Here is a 17874-nt window from a genome sequence, read left to right as displayed (position 1 = left end):
ATTGTTGCTCACCCGTGGAAGAGCTTTTCCTGCTCCATACATAATCCGCTACTGTGAGCCGACTTGGACCCGCACTTGATGCGGTGGCGTACGTCCCGTGGCCAGGGCCGGCCACTAAACATCCACAGACAAAAGGTTACCCTTCGTGGGACTTGTTGCCTGCAGGTAAGTATCAGCTCATTTTGGAGGCATTCAACAAAGGCATTGTTCTGCATTCCTGTTCCATATCACTCATAGTCCTACGCGTTTCAGGCCACCGCCCTTAATCATGGACTGCAGTTGAAGAAAACGCACCGCAAGCACACATACTGGCGTTTTCCCTTTTTATTTAATTGGTCACATGTCACTCATAGACCGTTGCATCATGGGGCTAGTAGTGTCAAAACAAGTCCCACGAAGGGTAACCTTTTGTCTGTGGATATATATATATATATATATATATATATATATATATATATATATATATATATATATATATATATATATATATATATATATATATATATATATATATATATATATATATATATATATATATCGTTTTTAAACAAATAAGAACCATTCTACATAAATTTAACACAGAACACTGGCCCACATTCAGTCTATTATAGTCAATGGTGCTAGATTGGTCCCAGTACCTGAGCACAAATATCTGTAATACAAACACCACCCCACTCTGCACATGAAGCTTTCATTCCTCTTGTTGATCTAGCCTGAACAGAACCGGGGGTCACAAGATCAGCTTTGAAATGAGAAATGGGAATTACCTCCTTTATTCAATGGGCCAAAGTAGAAAGAGAATAATTCTTCCTTTTATTTGCTTGTTCGAAATGAATGAAAAGGTAATCACTTTTCCTGAAATCAGCAGATATTGTCAAGTAAATCCTAATTGCTGTGACAAAATCAAGAAGGGATTAAGAATCAGACGAAGCGGAAGAATATTTTCCAGGGCATTGTGAAACGCAGAATTGACCTTAGGCACAAATTGAGGACCATGTCACAATGCAATCCTCAAAGAGGATTACAACTCAAAGCTGAAAGTTCACCTGTTCTCCGGGGAGTGACAATGGTCACCAAAGAAAATTACATTCAAAGACAAAAATTTGAAACAAATGGAAAACCTTGCAACATTTTCAAAACTAGAAGAAGGTCTCATGCTGGGAATGATTTTTTTACTTTATGTCTCAACAAATCGGAACCTTAAACAGACTAGCATGCCAAGTTTTAAAATCAAAAAGAGTACACCACAGGGAAGCCTTAATCGCTGCACACTGAACTCTCAGAGTAGGCGAGAACCAACCATTGTCAGACCCATCCTGAAAGAACCATAACATATTTTCAGGAAAGCAGAGGGCAGGAGAAATTCCATTATCATTCCACCATTTCAAGAAACAATCGTATTGATGAACATAAGACTTTATATTAGATAATCTCCTGGAAACCTATATGAATTCTTAAACAGCAAGAGACATACCTGGTTTCCTAAACCCTTCCCTCCTATTCTGCAAACTGCGAGACGTGCAGGCATGGAGGAGGTAACAGAGGAGGGGCAACAATCAGATTTGGAGAGAGAGGAAGAACCCAGACCTGAGAAGGCAACAGTTCCATTAGAGGCAGAAACCATGGTCTCTCTGGCCGAAATGTACAGACCAAAACCACCTCCACTCCCTCCCTCTGAACTCTCGATAGAAGGCAAGGAATCAGGTGGGTTGGAGGAAAGGCAATTAAAAGGTTGTTCAGCCACTGGCAAGATAATGCATCCACTTTAACATCCGGACAGTCTTAAATTGGATAAGTATATGGAAAGAAGGGCATTGGACTGGGCCGCAAAATAATCTTGAATGGAACTGAAGAGTCTTTGATGAATCATTTGGCACATCTCGCTTGTGACCCTTACATTCTGGGAAGACGAAAACACTCTTTTTAAAGTGTCTGCTATGGTGTTGTCCTTGCCATGAATATGAATTGGTCTCAGAGATAATAGTTTCTTTTCCGCCCAGTCTATTATCTTTAGCACTAGAGGATTCAGAGAGATGGAGCCTGTTCCAAACTGTCTGGCATTGCTACTGCATTGTCCTTTCTCACAGCTACATTCTTCTGACGGACCTTGGACTGAAACCTCCATAGAATCATCCAAACTGCTCTGAGTTCTCTCCAGTTGGGAGAATGGTTTCTCTTGTGACTTCTAAACTCTCTGGCTGAGTATGAACCCATAATAGCTCGTTAGCTCCTACTGTTGGTTTCTGTTTTCTTTGCTTTTGTGGGGAAAGGCTAAGTCCCCTCTCCAGAGTGGCAGGTTCCAACCACCAATGAATTCAAGCTCTTGGGTACTGTTTCAATTGAATAATGAGCTCTAAATTGTTGGATGTCTAAACCAGTGGTGAAGAATGGAGAATACAAGAGGCACAGGCGTATTCTGCCACAAGGAACCACAAATAGAAAAGCTGCCTAGTACAAAGAAATACAAAAGTATATTTCAATATAATAACCAACCACTTATCTTACAGAAATCTCTTATATAAACTACGGACAATAGGGAACACTTACCATATCTCAATCAATCAATCAATCATAGCATTTATATAGCGCGCTACTCACCCGGAGAGTCTGAAGGCGCTTGGGGAGGGGGGGGGGTCCGCTACTGCTCGAACAGCCAGGTCTTGAGCTGCTTCCTGAAGGCGAGGTGGTCTTGGGTCAGGCGGAGGTCGGTCGGGAGGGAGTTCCACGTCTTGGCGGCGAGGTAGGAGAAGGATCTTCCTCCTGTGGTGGCTCTTCGGATGCGGGGGACGGCGGCGAGGGCGTGGTTGGTTGATCGAAGCTGGCGTGTGGGAGTGTAGAAGTTGAGGCGGCTGTTGAGGTATCTTGGTCCTTGGTTGTGTAGGGCCTTGTGTGCGTGGGTGAGGAGTCGGAACGTGATTCTCTTGTTGACCGGGAGCCAGTGCCGGTCTCTCAGGTGTCCGGAGATGTGGTTGTGTCGGGGGATGTCGAGGATGAGTCTTGCAGAGGCGTTCTGGATTCGCTGGAGTCTCTTCTGGAGTCTGGCAGTGGTTCCGGCGTAGAGGGAGTTGTCGTAGTCCAGTCGGCTGGTGACGAGGGCCTGGGTGACCGTCTTTCTGGTCTCGGTGGGGATCCACCGGAAGATCTTACGTAGCATGCGCAGGATGTTGAAGCATGACGAGGAGACGACGTTGACTTGTCTGGTCATGGAGAGGGAGGAGTCCAGGATGAAGCCCAGGTTGCGTGCGTGGTCTGTTGGTTTGGGTGCGCTGCCCAGGGCGGGGGGCTACCAGGAGTCGTCCCAGGCGGAGGGCGAAGATCCCAGGATGAGGACTTCCGTCTTGTCTGAGTTCAGTTTCAGGCGGCTGTTCTTCATCCACTCGGCTACGTCTTTCATCCCCTCGTGTAGGCTGGCTCTGGCGGTGGCGGGGTCGTTGGTGAGGGAGAGGATCAGCTGGGTGTCGTCGGCGTAAGAGATGATGTTGAGGTTGTGCTGGCGTGCGATGGCCGCGAGGGGGCTCATGTAGACATTGAAGAGGGTGGGGCTGAGCGAGGAGCCTTGAGGAACGCCGCAGATGACTTCGGTGGCTTCTGATCTGAAGGGGGGGAGGCGGACTCTCTGAGTCCTTCCGGCGAGGAAGGAGATGATCCAGTCTAGTGCTTTCTCTTCGATTCCGACGTTGCTGAGGCGCTGCTCTAGGGTGCGGTGGCAGACAGTGTCGAAAGCCGCGGAAAGGTCCAGGAGGATGAGGGCCGCTGTTTCTCCGTTGTCGAGCAGGGCTCGGATGTCGTCGGTGGCTGCGATGAGGGCGGTCTCGGTGCTGTGGTTGGCCCGGAAGCCGGACTGCGAGTGGTCGAGGGATCCATTCGTCTCGAGGAAGGCGGCCAGCTGCTTGTTGACGGTCTTCTCGATGACTTTGGCCGGAAACGGGAGGAGCGAGATGGGGCGGTAGTTCGGTGGGGTCCGCTGATGGTTTCTTCAGTATAGCGCTGAGTTCGGCATGCTTCCAGCTCTCCGGGAAGGTCGCTGTGTCGAAGGAGGTGTTGATGACGTCCCGCAGGTGGGTTGCGATGACGGAGTCGGCCTTGTTGAAGACGTGGTGAGGGCAGGGGTCGGTTGGAGATCCGGAGTGGATGGAGTTCATCGTGCGTAGGGTTTCCTCGGTGTTGATCGGGGTCCAGGCGCGGAGGGTGGTGGTGGGGGGTGCAGGTGCTGTCGTGGGGTGCGTCGGCTCTGTGCTGAAGCTGTTGTGTATGTCCGCGATCTTGTTGTGGAAGTAGGAGGCGAGGGAGTTGCAGAGGTCTTGTGATGGGGTGATGTCGTTGTTTCCGGCGCTGGGGTTGGAGAGCTCTTTGACGATGTTGAAGAGTTCCTTGCTGTTGTGGGCGTTGTTGTCCAGTCATTCCTTGAATGCGTTTTTTTTGGTGGTGTGGATCAGTTGGTGGTGTTTTCGAGTGGCGAGCTTGAGGGTGGTCATGTTGTCTGGTGTTGGGTCTCTGCGCCAGGCTCTCTCGAGGGCTCGGCAGTTTCTCTTGGAGCTCTTGAGTTCGTCGTTGAACCATGGTGCTTTCTTGCTGCCGGGACTGCTGGGCGGGGTCCTCAGTGGGGCGAGGACGTCTGCGCAGTTGCTGATCCACTTTGTGAGGTTGTTGGCGGCCTGGCTGGGGTTCGCTGAGCTTGCGGGGGGGTCCTGGCTCAGGGAGGCGGCGAGCTGGTCGGCTGTGATCTTGTTCCATCTTCTGCGTGCAACCTGTTGCTGGTAGTGGTGTATCGTGTTCTTTTTGTAGGTGAAGTGGACGCAGCTGTGGTCCGTCCAGTGGAGTCCGGTGGCGTGGCTGAAGGAGATGTCTTTGCTGGAGGAGAAGACGGGGTCGAGTGTGTGTCCGGCGTAGTGGGTGGGGGTGGTCACCAGCTGCTTGAGGCCGAGGGTGGTGAGGTTGTCCAGCAGGGTGGTGGTGTTGCGGTCGTTGTTGTTCTCCAGGTGGAAGTTGAGGTCCCCGAGGAGGATGTAGACAGCGGAGGGGAGAGCGTGCGGGCTGATGAAGTCGGCGATATCTTCGCTGAATTGTGTGCGTGGTCCCGGGGGTCTGTAGATGAGGGTGCCTCTGAGGGTGGTCTTGGGTCGGTGTGGATCTGGAAGTGCAGGTGTTCGGCGGTTGAGAGGGTGTCGTCGGAGTTGCTCGTGATGCGGATGGTGTTCCTGTGGATGATGGCGATGCCTCCTCCGGTCTGGTTGCCGCGGTCCCTCCGGATGATCTTGTAACCGTCTGGGATGGCTATGGCGATGTCGGGCGCTGAGGAGGCGTTCATCCAGGTTTCCGTGATGAAGGCGACGTCTGGTGATGTTGTGTCGAGGAGGTTCCAAAGCTCGAAGCATAGAAGGAAAAGGGGGCGTGGCCGCACGCAGGCGGCGGGAAGCGGGGAGTGGGGCGGGGGGCACAGGGGGAGAGAGGGAAACGGCACAGAGCAACAGTATGGGAGACAATATGGGAACAGGCAATCTAACAAACAATATGGGGGACAGTACAGAATGATGCACAAAACGAAGAAAACAGGCAGAGTCAAATACAATCATGTTATTACGGCGGAGGGCGGGGTCGTCGGGGCGGGCTCAGCGAGGCTGAGATCAGCAGCGGGGAGGAAGGCACACGCTACAGCTGTGGCCGTGCGCCGCGGGGTGTCCTGAGGGCAGGTCACACTCACCTGCGCCGCACGGTCGCCATTTATGGCCAAGTGGGAGGGAGGGAGGAGCAGCTGGGAGGCGGGCGCGGGGAGGGCACAGAAGGAAAAGGGGGCGTGGCCGCACGCAGGCGGCGGGAAGCGGGGAGCGGGGCGGGGGGCACACTCACAAGAATTTACTTGCAGATGCTTGTTCCATACTCAGAAGTGTTGACAATATGTGCATCAACTATATTCTTCTCTTTAGTGGAAAACAAACCACACGCAAATCTGTCTGGAACCAGGCTCAAATATATATTAGGTTCTGAGAAGGATCCACGAAATGCCATGAAATTACATAAAAACTCAGCAAGATTCCGCAGAGTTCTGTGAGTGTGCAGAATTTGGCACATCACCCTGCTGGTGATGATATTTTACACCGGGAGCATGTACTGAGCCGTAAAATCGGTGTGAACTGCACAATGCGGAACGCCAAAAGGTGGTGCTTCTCTCTGCTGCTCAAGTACATTTTCTCATTGAGGGGCAGTTGTCTCAATGAGAAAATTTCCGACCTGTCATGATCACCCACGAAAATCTCCCTGGGAGGCATTTTAGTGCCCAAAAATCACTCTAAGAGATGCAAATTCTCACTCGTGCTTGACAATTTCACATTGGTGAGCCTCGCATGAGAAAAAACTCCGACATGCAGTGTGAGGAGGAGTTTTGCTGGAATGGCACGATACTCGCATAGCGAGAAGTGGGGAAAACTCTGCGAACTCCTTCTGCTGAGCAGGATTTTCCATGGATTGAAGCGGCAAGTGGCGGAGTTAAGTAGCCCTGGTATTCAGCACCCTGACCTTAGATAGCGCCAGATGCAGGCTTCTGAGCAAAATCTGCTAGCTTTAGACAATGCTGATTCTCTAATACAACAGGTATGTAAGGGTATCTATACTGAAGATTCAGGGATTCTAGATAATCTCCCAGATGCACCAATGGAATAACCTGTTGAAGGGAATTCATATTGAAATTAATTGCCTTTAGAAATAAATTCAGATCCTTGAAGTCAATGATCACGTGATATGCCCCAGAACGACAGGAGAGTACAAACCCTGACCTCTGCCAGAACCTGAAACAGACACAATAGCTCTCTTCAGGAGCAAGAATGAAGGGATTTCCTGCAAAGCATGGCTCTTTCTGGAGGCCTGGGGAGTTGAGCTAACATAAAACGATTCTCCGGAGGAACAGACTATAGTTCTATGGAGTACCCTAGGTAAACCACCTGAAAAAAACAGTTTGTCTCTGACTAGATTTGCCTGGTGTTGAAAAAGTGAGACAGTCTTTGACCAATGACTTCGCCCATCAGTACATCCTCGGCATAGGCAGGAGTACTGATTGTTCTTTGGATCCTGGGCATTTTTTTATCTACCCCTGAAGATTTGATCGGAACTGATTCCTGATGAAAGGAGGGTCACATTTCTTCCATCTAGGATTATTGTAGGGTTTTCTTCTCTTTGGAAAAGCCTTTAATTCATGTTTAAAAGGAAGAGAATACTTTCTAGTCTTGAAACAATTGTGGCTATTTTTTCTAATTCCTCTCCAAAGAGCTTATCACCTGAAAAGGCATCTTCCAGTTGCGGATCCTCCTTTAGGGCGGAGGAGTATCGCCATGCCTGGTACGAGGCAGCAGCTGCGGAAAAACGTAAATTTCATAATATGGTCAATGGACATGACCATTTGAAGTGCACTGTGTCCATCTTGACTTGTGGGTGGGGCCAGGAATGACTTGCCGCACCATAAAGTGTGCTTGTTGGATTGGCCGTCAGTCTTGAAACGGCCAGCCCAACATGCACACTTCAGACCGCACCAATATGAGCTGTGTTTAAGCTGGAAGCACTGCAGGCATAGGCTCCTACTTGGAAAAGGAGGATTGATTTATCCTGCTCAGACAAATCCTGTTGCTACTCTCATGATGAAAATGGCATGAGAGCAGCTTCAGGATTGGTTAGGTTAATTGGCTTTTCACTTCCAACTCAGGCATTGGAGGCTCCTTGGTTTCTGGGAACAGTAGATAGTGATTCTGGTGTCCCACGTCTCTGGGGTCTTTTCTGCATACCAACGCCTGTAAGTACTTTTAATTGTTATTTATTTGATCAAAGTCAACTTTTTTGACTCTAGGCTAAGCTAATTTTACATGGCTGACGTGTGACACTCAAAAAGGACATGAATCTCAAACATTTCAAACCCACTCATGCTCATGCACTGATGTTACCCAAGTACGTAAAAATGCATTTTCTAATGAGTTGGTTTCTGTTTAGAGAAGTACACCGCCCTGCGTTTGAAATGTTTGATAATGTGCAGTTTTAGTGCTGCCAGTCTAACCCCCAGGTTTTGATGTGCGGGCCTCACCGATGGAAGCCCCACCTCCGGCAGTCCCTCGTCTAGGAGCAAAGCCACTCTCCCATTAGGATTAAGTTAGACTTCCCTGAGTTAATCTGTAGCCCTGACCCGTGTCCAAACATTTCAAGGGCATCCAGTAGAATCGGTATAGCCTGGGCAGGGTTTTGGGGATACACCAAGGTGTTGTCTGATTACATGGACACCACATGGTTGATCTCTCCTAGAGGGATCCCAAAGGCCTCCATCTCTTTCCGCAGGCCTGCCGCTAGGTGTTCCACTGCCATGGCAAAAAAGCGGCGATAACGGGCATCCTTGTCTAGTGTTGCGTTGCAACCTAAAAGCCCTCGATACTAACCTCCCCACTCTGATCTTGGCACGGAGTTCTGGGTATTATAGCTGCATCCATTTCAGGAATTGTGTCCCCAAATCCATTGCACCCAGGACCTCCCAGAGATACACCCACCCAACCGAGTTGAACGCTTGTTCAATATCTAACAACACCAGGGCACACTCATCCTGTTTAATAAGGGTGAGTGCCATACGTGGGCTAGCCGTCGTAAATTGTGTGCCGTGCTGCGTTTGGGGATGAAACCCACTTGGTCAAAGTGAATTAAGTGCTGCACATGCGGTCGAGGCGCCATGATTCCGCTAAGAACGTTTATGCCGATGTTAAACAAGGAAATGGGTCTGTTTGACCCTGGGAGCTGGGTGTCCTAATCCACCTTGGGAATCATAACCACCAAGGCTTCATTCATGGATGATGGGAGTGTTCGGTTTTGGAATGCCTTGTTGTATATCTCCAGGAGGCTGTCTTCTAGAATAGGTGACATTTCTTATAGAATTCGGTTGGTAGGCCATCACTTCCCAAGCTCTTTGCAGATTTCAGGGACTTAATACACTCTAGTGTTTCCTCTTTTGAGATTGGGTCATCCAGCAATTGGCTGGTCTCTCTGTCTAAACGAGGTAAATTCAGTTCAGTGAGGAGCCCTGCCACTCCGTCCAGGACTAGCATAGGGCACCCGGCGTGGACCCCGGCCAAGTGATCAGCTAGGGTGGACAAGATTTTTTGCTGACTGTACACCGCACAGCTTTCAGCAGTCCTCATCTGCACGATGGGAGACACTGATCTCTCATTACGATTCAATCTGGCAAGTAGGGCCCCAGAACGATCGCCCTCTGCATGCAGTCGCTGTAGGTACGCGGTGTGGTGGAACTTTTCAAGTCTACATAATGCTGCCAACAATTCTTCCTGTTCCTCCAGTCACTCATTCAAGTGAAAAGGATTTGTGGGTAACACCACTTCCAATTCGGCTAAACTCCTCTCAAGAACCTTAATGTCCCTCTCGAGCTGCTGCCGGACCCCGTGAGTCATGCTAAGGCAGAACGCCTGGACCACTACCTTTATTGCCTCCCACCCCATACCCCTTGAGGATGACAACCCCTAGTTCAACGCAAAATAGTTCGAGATCTCTTCCTCCAGCTTCTCGGCAAAGGGAGGGCCAGTGAGTGCCTCGGTTGGAAGCCACCACATGGGGATTGCTGCCCTGGGCCTACCAGTACTTAAGGCTAAGAGCATGAATAATCCGGGATATGTCTCGGGAGATACCCTATCTCCTCGACCCTAGACATCAAAGTCGGTGACATAGGAATTGGTCTAACCTACTAAACATATTGGTCACGGAGGTGTGACAGAGAACATCCTGTTGTCCGGGTGTCTGACCCTCCATGCATCCACTAGTCCCAGCTACCGTATTACGTCCACTAAGGCCCCGGTCATACCAGGCTTGGTATTCTCCTGGTGGGGTTCACAGTCCAACATCCGGTCCATCACACAATTGACATCCCCAAAAAAGGACAATGTCCCCACCCAGGTAGGGGGTCACTGCCATCAGTATTTCTTAGAAAAAGTTGTGGGTGTCCGAATTAGGGGCATACACATTTATGAGACATATCTCATGTCCATCAAGCCTACTGTGTAAGATCACGTAGCGTCCCTCAGGGTCAAGCAGGTGTTGTATATGTTGAAAGGGAGTTCCCGGGGCCACCCAGATAGGCACCCCCATCCAAATCCGGAAAATGAAGTGGCATGTAGCTGTCCTTGCCACTTGCACCGAATATATGGTAATGTGTCACCCCAGATATGTGTCTCTTGCAAGCAGGCTATACCGATTTTATACCGCCATAAGTAGGAACTGGTAAACCTGGGAATGCACCAAAAAGATATGCCTTCCCATTGAGGTGTAACAAGGAGAATATCTTTATTTCTCATCAATACTTCTGAGGAATATGCTTCTCAGGATTGTTTTTGTGCATAAAGGTGTCCCTTCTGCACAAAAACAATTCTGCATGCAATACTGGCACCTTTTCACCATGGTGCAAGGATGAATGTATTGGTGCTGGTCAGCCAAAATGACGCCAGAGCAGGTGAAAAGGGAGGAACGAGCTGTATTTTTTAAATACAGCACAATCCTGCCCTTTCCCTGTCATGCAGTGCAACACAGCAAGGCGACTTACAGAGCTGCACTGAGTGACAATTTTTTTAAATATCCCCCAACCTTTTAAAGTGATCCAAAGTATCATCTCTCTCTCACAGTAGAAAAGCCGACCCTTTGCACTGCTTAAATGAACGATAATTGAAGCCATTATTCTTTTGCTTGAAGCCAAGAACGCGGGCCCATCCCAACTCATTTCAAAAGCTTAGCAGCAGCCATCAAAGGAAAACAAATAGACAAGCCCAAGGCCACCATGCTCTGTTAAATTCTGTTTAGCTCTGGGTCATGCTTAATATACTGCTGGTTATTTCCAGAAAAAATTGCAATGAGGCAAACAAACCAAAGGAGATGCAAAGCCACATGCTATCTCCAATAAAAAAAATTGAATCAGACCCAGTCATACTGCTATTAACAAAAAAAAACAATAAAATAAGAGTAAACCGATTGCGTAAGGACAAAGGGGCTGATTTACAAGCCACTTGCACCGCTGGTGCATCACTTTTTATGGCAATCCTTTGGCGCAGAGTGTAGACCCATCTATGCCAGGCCATGCAAAGCCACTTTAGAGCACAAATAGAAAGAGCAAATTACCCACACAGGATGTTTTGTGCAGGAAGGCGTCCCTTCCTACACAAAAACAATTCTACCAACAATACAGACTGCCTGAGTTGGCGCTAGGCACCAGCACAGGCTGAAAGGACTTGAATTCACTGTATCCCATAAATACAGTGCATTCCTGCCTGTAAGTTGGCATAGCACAGAGCAGCAAAAATACGTATGGCGCTGCCCTATGCCAAATCATTCTAAATGAGGCCCTACGTGTGAGCCAGTAGTGTTTAAGAAAATAATAACATATATGCACAGGGTATCAGGCTCCAGCATTGACCTTCCCCAAATGCACCACAGGCCCAAGACCTGTGAAGAGTGTGCTCAAGGAAATAACAGGAAGACTAGAAGTCTCATCTTTAAACATTAAGGGCCAGATGTAGGTAATTCCGATTTACCGACTCTTAAATACCGACTCATACCGAATCGGTATTTAAGAGTCAGTAAATTGGAAGGAGGCAGATGTAGGTAAAAAATTACCGATTCTGTAAGAGTCGGTATTTACCGATTAAGTAAATACCGAATCGGTATTTCCCATTGATTCCTATGGGCCTTGAAGCCCATAGGAATCAATGGGAAATACAGATTCGATATTTACAGAATCGGTAAATACCGAATCCTGCAAGGGTGCAGGGGGTGTCACTTTGACACCCTCTAGCACCCCAAGTACTGGCTTGTGTGACATGTGGCACACATACATGCCCTAAGGGCATGTCTGTGTGTCACATTGCACAGGTGTGCATGCACAGATGTGCATGCACACCTGAATTTGGTATTTTACCACCCAATAGGATTGGGTGGTAAAATACCGACTCTTAAGGGCCTGTGGCACTCTTAGGAGTGTCAGCTACATATGGATTTACAGAATCGGTATGTTTACCGATTCGGTTAAATACCGAAGTGGTACATTTACCGAATCGGTAAATATACCGATTCTGTAAATAACTACCCACCTACATCTCAAAAGCCAAATACCGGTCGGTAACGGCCGAAATCGGCCGTTACCGACCGGTATTTGGCTACCTACATCTGGCCTTAAAAGTTAAAGGGCTGTGGGTTTATTTTCTTTGCCTTTTCTTCTTAGAGACAGTGGTCGAAGTTCATGAAAAAACTTAAGGATTTGTGATCCTGAGCACAATTGGGGTGCAAGATCAAAGACATAGCTACAAAGAACATAATATTCTATAATACTTTTGTTCATCTTTCACCTTCAGGTAACTGCATATAAATAACGCACATTTTAAATGAAAAATAAATGCTAACTAAACTTATCAGTGAGAGATTAACTTTTTTGTTAAGGATCCTCTGTTTGTTAACCGCTTCCGTGCGGCGCCGATTCCGCCCCTGTGCTGGACATTCCAGAACAGGGCGCAGTCGTGACGGAACCGTTCCGTCATCAGCACAGCTCAGCCGTGACTGATGACGGAACGGTTCCGTCACAAGCATGGAAGGGGTTAATTTGATGACTACTCATGTTTGTGTGTGTAATACAGTCACCAAATTGTATTCTGGTTGTTGCTGCGGGGAATAGTGACTTGTGTACTTTTAGTGGTGTGAGATCCCGGCTCTTGACAGAATGCACTGAAAATATGCAAGTCATTATTTTAAAATTGCATTACACACAGTATAAGATAGGCTGTCACAAAATGTCCATCCAGGTGCATTCAGTTGAACTGAACATTACTGACAATACCACCTGATTGATGCATATCTAAAGACCTCTCAAGACTGCATTTAATCGACATTCCAAATCGAATCTTCACTCATGATGCTTTTTAAAAACTCAGCTGTGTCATCTGGGCAGCCACTGAGCAAACCATCTTATATTACCTAAGGAAGGCGGAAGCTGAAACATTGTAGTGGAAATATATTTTTGTTCTTTGGTGAATCACTTATATTTGGGATATTTTATTTCTGTGTTACTCCTTGTATCCTGGGGATCCCGATTTTTGCCCTGGCTGGCTGTTGTTTTCATGTGATCCTTCATCATATATATATATATATATATATATCCTTACACGTGAGCGCACATATATATATATATATATATATATATATATATATATATATATATATATATATATATATATATATATTACCTACTGGCGGTCGCCAGTAGGTATATATAGTTAGGATTTTTTCTCTATGGGATTTTTGAAAATTCTATGTCTAATAACTTTGGCGTTTGTGGACGGAATTGGCTGAAATGTTCAGGAAAATGGCACATTTTGTTTCTGAGCAGCCCCTGAAAATTGGGGGGGGGGTTCGTCCAGGGGGGGTCGAGAAAAAAGGGGGGTCCCAAAACGTGTTTTTAACATTGAGTTTTCCATAGGGCGGTTGGCCTCACTTTTAGCCCGAACGGCTGAATGGATTTGCACGAAACTTGGCAAAATTGTAGGGACTGGTATCCCGATGTGCCTTTTGTAGGTCTCAATATATGTGCTCCAGTGGATTTTGAGAAATTAACGTTTAAAAAAAGATATATATCTGTAACCGCGGACCGGGCAGCGCTCCAGTTCGCGTACTTTTCGCGCAACGGAGCTTTGTGAAGCGAAGCTGATTGGTTCTCCGGCGTCTGTCAACATTCCAAACAGTCCGTAGCGGCCGCCATCTTGTCTCTCGGTAGGATCGAGAGACAAGAGGAGGCGAAAGCGAAGGGGCAAATGACCATAAGGGGGCATAGTAGATCCTCCCTGACCTCTTAGGTTTGATGTACCATTTTGCCAAGTTTGGTGTAATTCCGTTCAGCCATTCAGGCTGTAGACGTATCTAAATGTCAATAATCGAACGGCTGAATGGATTTGAGTCCGTAGCGGCCGCCATCTTGTCTCTCGGTAGGATCGAGAGACAAGAGGAGGCGAAAGCGAAGGGGCAAATGACCATAAGGGGGCATAGTAGATCCTCCCTGACCTCTTAGGTTTGATGTACCATTTTGCCAAGTTTGGTGTAATTCCGTTCAGCCATTCAGGCTGTAGACGTATCTAAATGTCAATAATCGAACGGCTGAATGGATTTGCACGAAACTTGGCAAAATATTAGGGACTGGTAGCCCGATGTGCCTTTGCTAGGTCTCAATATATGTGCTCCAGTGGATTTTGAGAAATTAACGTTCAAAAAAAGATATATATCTGTAACAGCGCTCCGCTTCGCGTACTTTTCGCGTTACGGAGCTTTGCGAAGCTGATTGGTTCTCCGGCGTCTGTCAACATTCCAAACAGTCCGTAGCGGCCGCCATCTTGTCTCTCGGTAGGATTGAGAGACAAGAGGAGGCCAAAGCGAAGGGGCAAATGACCATAAGGGGGCATAGTAGATCCTTCCTGACCTCTTAGGTTTGATGTACCATTTTGCCAAGTTTGGTGTAATTCCGTTCAGCCATTCAGGCTGTAGACGTATGTAAATGTCCTATGGAAAATTGCATGGGGAAAACACATTTGAAAGTGTTGAAATTTAGAACCAATTAAAATGTTACTTTGGTTTTGTATTTGTGTGTGATGAAAGTTAATTGGTTATGTATATATGTCAAATGAGAGGAAACCACAGCCATTTTGTGATACTACTGTCTGAGGTACATTTGTGAGGAATTTTTGGTGGTGAATTTCTGGTGTTTGATTTACACAGTACTAACACTTCTCCTACTTTTAAAAAGGTGAGTTGTTAATTTGTAAGGGGAACTATGTTGTACACTTGAAGATAATTTGAAAAATGTTTTCTGTTATTTATTTGCAGTCCTTCTGTTATACTAAATACTTGATAAAGTTAGTTTTATATTATGTATTACTAAAAACGATAAATGAAAGTGATTATTTTTTTCTGCAATTTACAGCAAGCAATTTCAAAATAAAATGGCTCACAATGAAGAGACCGTGGCAATTTCTTTGTAAGGGGAACTATGTTGTACACTTGAAGATAATTTGAAAAATGTTTTCTGTTATTTATTTGCAGTCCTTCTGTTATACTAAATACTTGATAAAGTTAGTTTTATATTATGTATTACTAAAAACGATAAATGAAAGTGATTATTTTTTTCTGCAATTTACAGCAAGCAATTTCAAAATAAAATGGCTCACAATGAAGAGACCGTGGCAATTTCTTTTGAATTGTCCACTACATTGATTGAAATTGAGAGCACCAATAATGAAATATTGTCACAAGGAGGAGATGACGTGTATGATTTCATTAGATTGATTGAAATTGACAGCACCAATAATGAAATATTGTCACAAGGAGGAGATGACTTGAATGATTCCACTACATTGATTGAAATTGAGAGCACCAATAATGAAATATTGTCACGAGGAGATGACTTGAATGATTCCACTACATTGATTGAAATTGACAGCACCAATAATGAAATATTGTCACAAGGAGGAGATGACTTGAATGATTCCACTACATTGATTGAAATTGACAGCACCAATAATGAAATATTGTCACAAGGAGGAGATGACTTGAATGATTTTTTTGATCAATCTGTTGATGGCGAATTTATCGAATGTTTGGAGACCATAGAGTTACAAGAATCATCATTGCAGACTTTTCATGAGGAAATTGCTGATGAGGACATGTTACTAGTTCTTTCAAATTTAGAAAATTCTGAAGAATAAATTTATATTTAGAAATCAAAAATTGTTTGAGACATTATTCATTTTTATTTTTAATTTATGAGGTTGTAGCGAAGTGATTGTAGTATAAAATGAGACTTATAGTATAGAGTGCAACATTTTTATGTTACATGGTAAGTTTACTCATATTTACTTCCCTTCTGCCACTATATCATCTCCAATGTGTATTTGACATCTCTTCTTCATCTCCGGCCTCCTTTCTCTCACTGTGTGTCTCCGATGCATCTTATCGCTGCTATTTTGTGTAATTACAGAAGAGAGTAAAATAAAATAGTTCGGAACGTGAAAAGGGGGCAAAGTAGAGTACCCCTCACCCCCTAGGCCTTTTCAGGCGGTCCCAAAAGGATCAGTTTCTGCTTTCCTGAGAGATTATGGTATGAGTTCCATATACCACAATAATTTGCATTACAACATGCAAGATATCTATCTCCTATTACCAACTTTTGGAGATATTCGCGCTAAGCGCGAATATCTCCAAAAAGTAACACCTGCCCTGAGCAGTTCTTAGCCATGTTATCCAATGGGAGGTGGATAACATGGCTAAGAGCATTAGCTCGGTAATGCATGAATATAGCTGACTTTTTAGCGATATTCATGCATTGCGGCCGTTTTTTATCGCATTTGCGATAAACCTTGATAATAGCAAGGTTTATCTTCGATAATTTCTGACGATGCTTAGCGGTAAAAAATTCGTTGGTAAGCATCGTTAGCGATAAATATCGCTTAACTTTGGTAATATGCACCAACGTCTGTTAACGTTCGATTCGAAGGAAATGAGGAAGTGTTGAAAAACATTGTTTGCGCCATCTTGCCTTTTTTGAAATGCCACACTTTTGTCGTGCACGGCAGCCATTTTAGATGCCTTGACCAGACCCACTCTCTGCACGCTGTCGATTCGTAGCATGGCTCCCCAACCTCGCAAGCATCTTCCCCAGGCACTGGTCACCCCCGCTCTCTGTCTTATGCATCGGCAATAAACCTCCCCCCATCTGCGCTGCTCTTCCCTGAGAATCACACTCTGTGCCCGCCCGACACCTCCCTTTCGCCCTATTCACTACCGCACCCTCTGACACTCCTCTTCCTCTGTGTCCGATTGTCCAGGCTATCAGCTAGCCCTGCAGATGTAGTTTATGGCTCCAGCTGTAAAGAATCACCCCTCTTCAAAGGAGTTATAGTAGATCAAGGCCCACACCCGATGAGATCCGTCACACCACACGTGTTCATACTATCTGAAAACCATCCTGTATTGTGATTGGGGAGGGGACCGAGCCTGAAGCGGAAGATTCCAGGAATGACTCTTTGTACATCAAAGTTTTTACAATTATGTGTCACATTAAAAATATATAGCACTCCAACAAAGTAGTAGGAATATAAAACTTTAATAACATATAAATATATACAACAAAACAAAAACAGTAAAAACATTTAAACAACGAAGAGACCGTGGCAATTTCTTTTGAATTCCTGATGAGGACATGTTACTAGTTCTTTCAAATTATGAAAATTCAGAAGATGTTGCCTGGGGGTGGGTCGTCAGTAGCAGTCTGTTGTGCGAATAGTTCCAAGGCAGCAGAACGCACTGAAATCTAGATGGCACGAAAGTGATGTCTAGTAAGTTGCCGCCCAGCAAATAACGGCGTGGGGCGCCGCGGGGGTGAGTGAGTCCAGTAGGCACCACAGCTATTCTTACCGGCATTGCAGAATTACTGCTGGGGACAATGCCTGTGCTGTAGCAGGGTCACAGCAGAAACAAAAAGGATTCTGTTGAAGATGTTGTTGGTTTTCAATTTGAAAACAGTTCTGGTGTCAACTGCTATGCTAATGTAGTGGTTAATGTTTTGTTTTCTCTAGAAAATGTAAAAGAGGGGGAGGCAGTCCAAAGTTCCGTTAAAAGGGCAAAGGAAAGGATCGGTGGTTTGAACTATCAGTCAAAAAGGGGAGGGGGTGCAACAATTTTTCCTACCGGGTCACACTGTGCTTTCACCGGAACTGAGGTCTGCAGGATTCTAGTAATTCAAAGTGAGGCTGGCGCCAGCATGGGAGCGCCGACGTCCCGCGGATACAGTTTCGTCACTCCACGGGCGATCATGGCAGTCATTCC

The sequence above is a fragment of the Lissotriton helveticus genome, chromosome 1_1 (assembly GCF_964261635.1).
Source record: "Lissotriton helveticus chromosome 1_1, aLisHel1.1, whole genome shotgun sequence".
In the NCBI taxonomy this organism is placed as follows: Eukaryota; Metazoa; Chordata; class Amphibia; order Caudata; family Salamandridae; genus Lissotriton; species Lissotriton helveticus.
Note: the sequence above shows the minus strand (reverse complement) of the source record.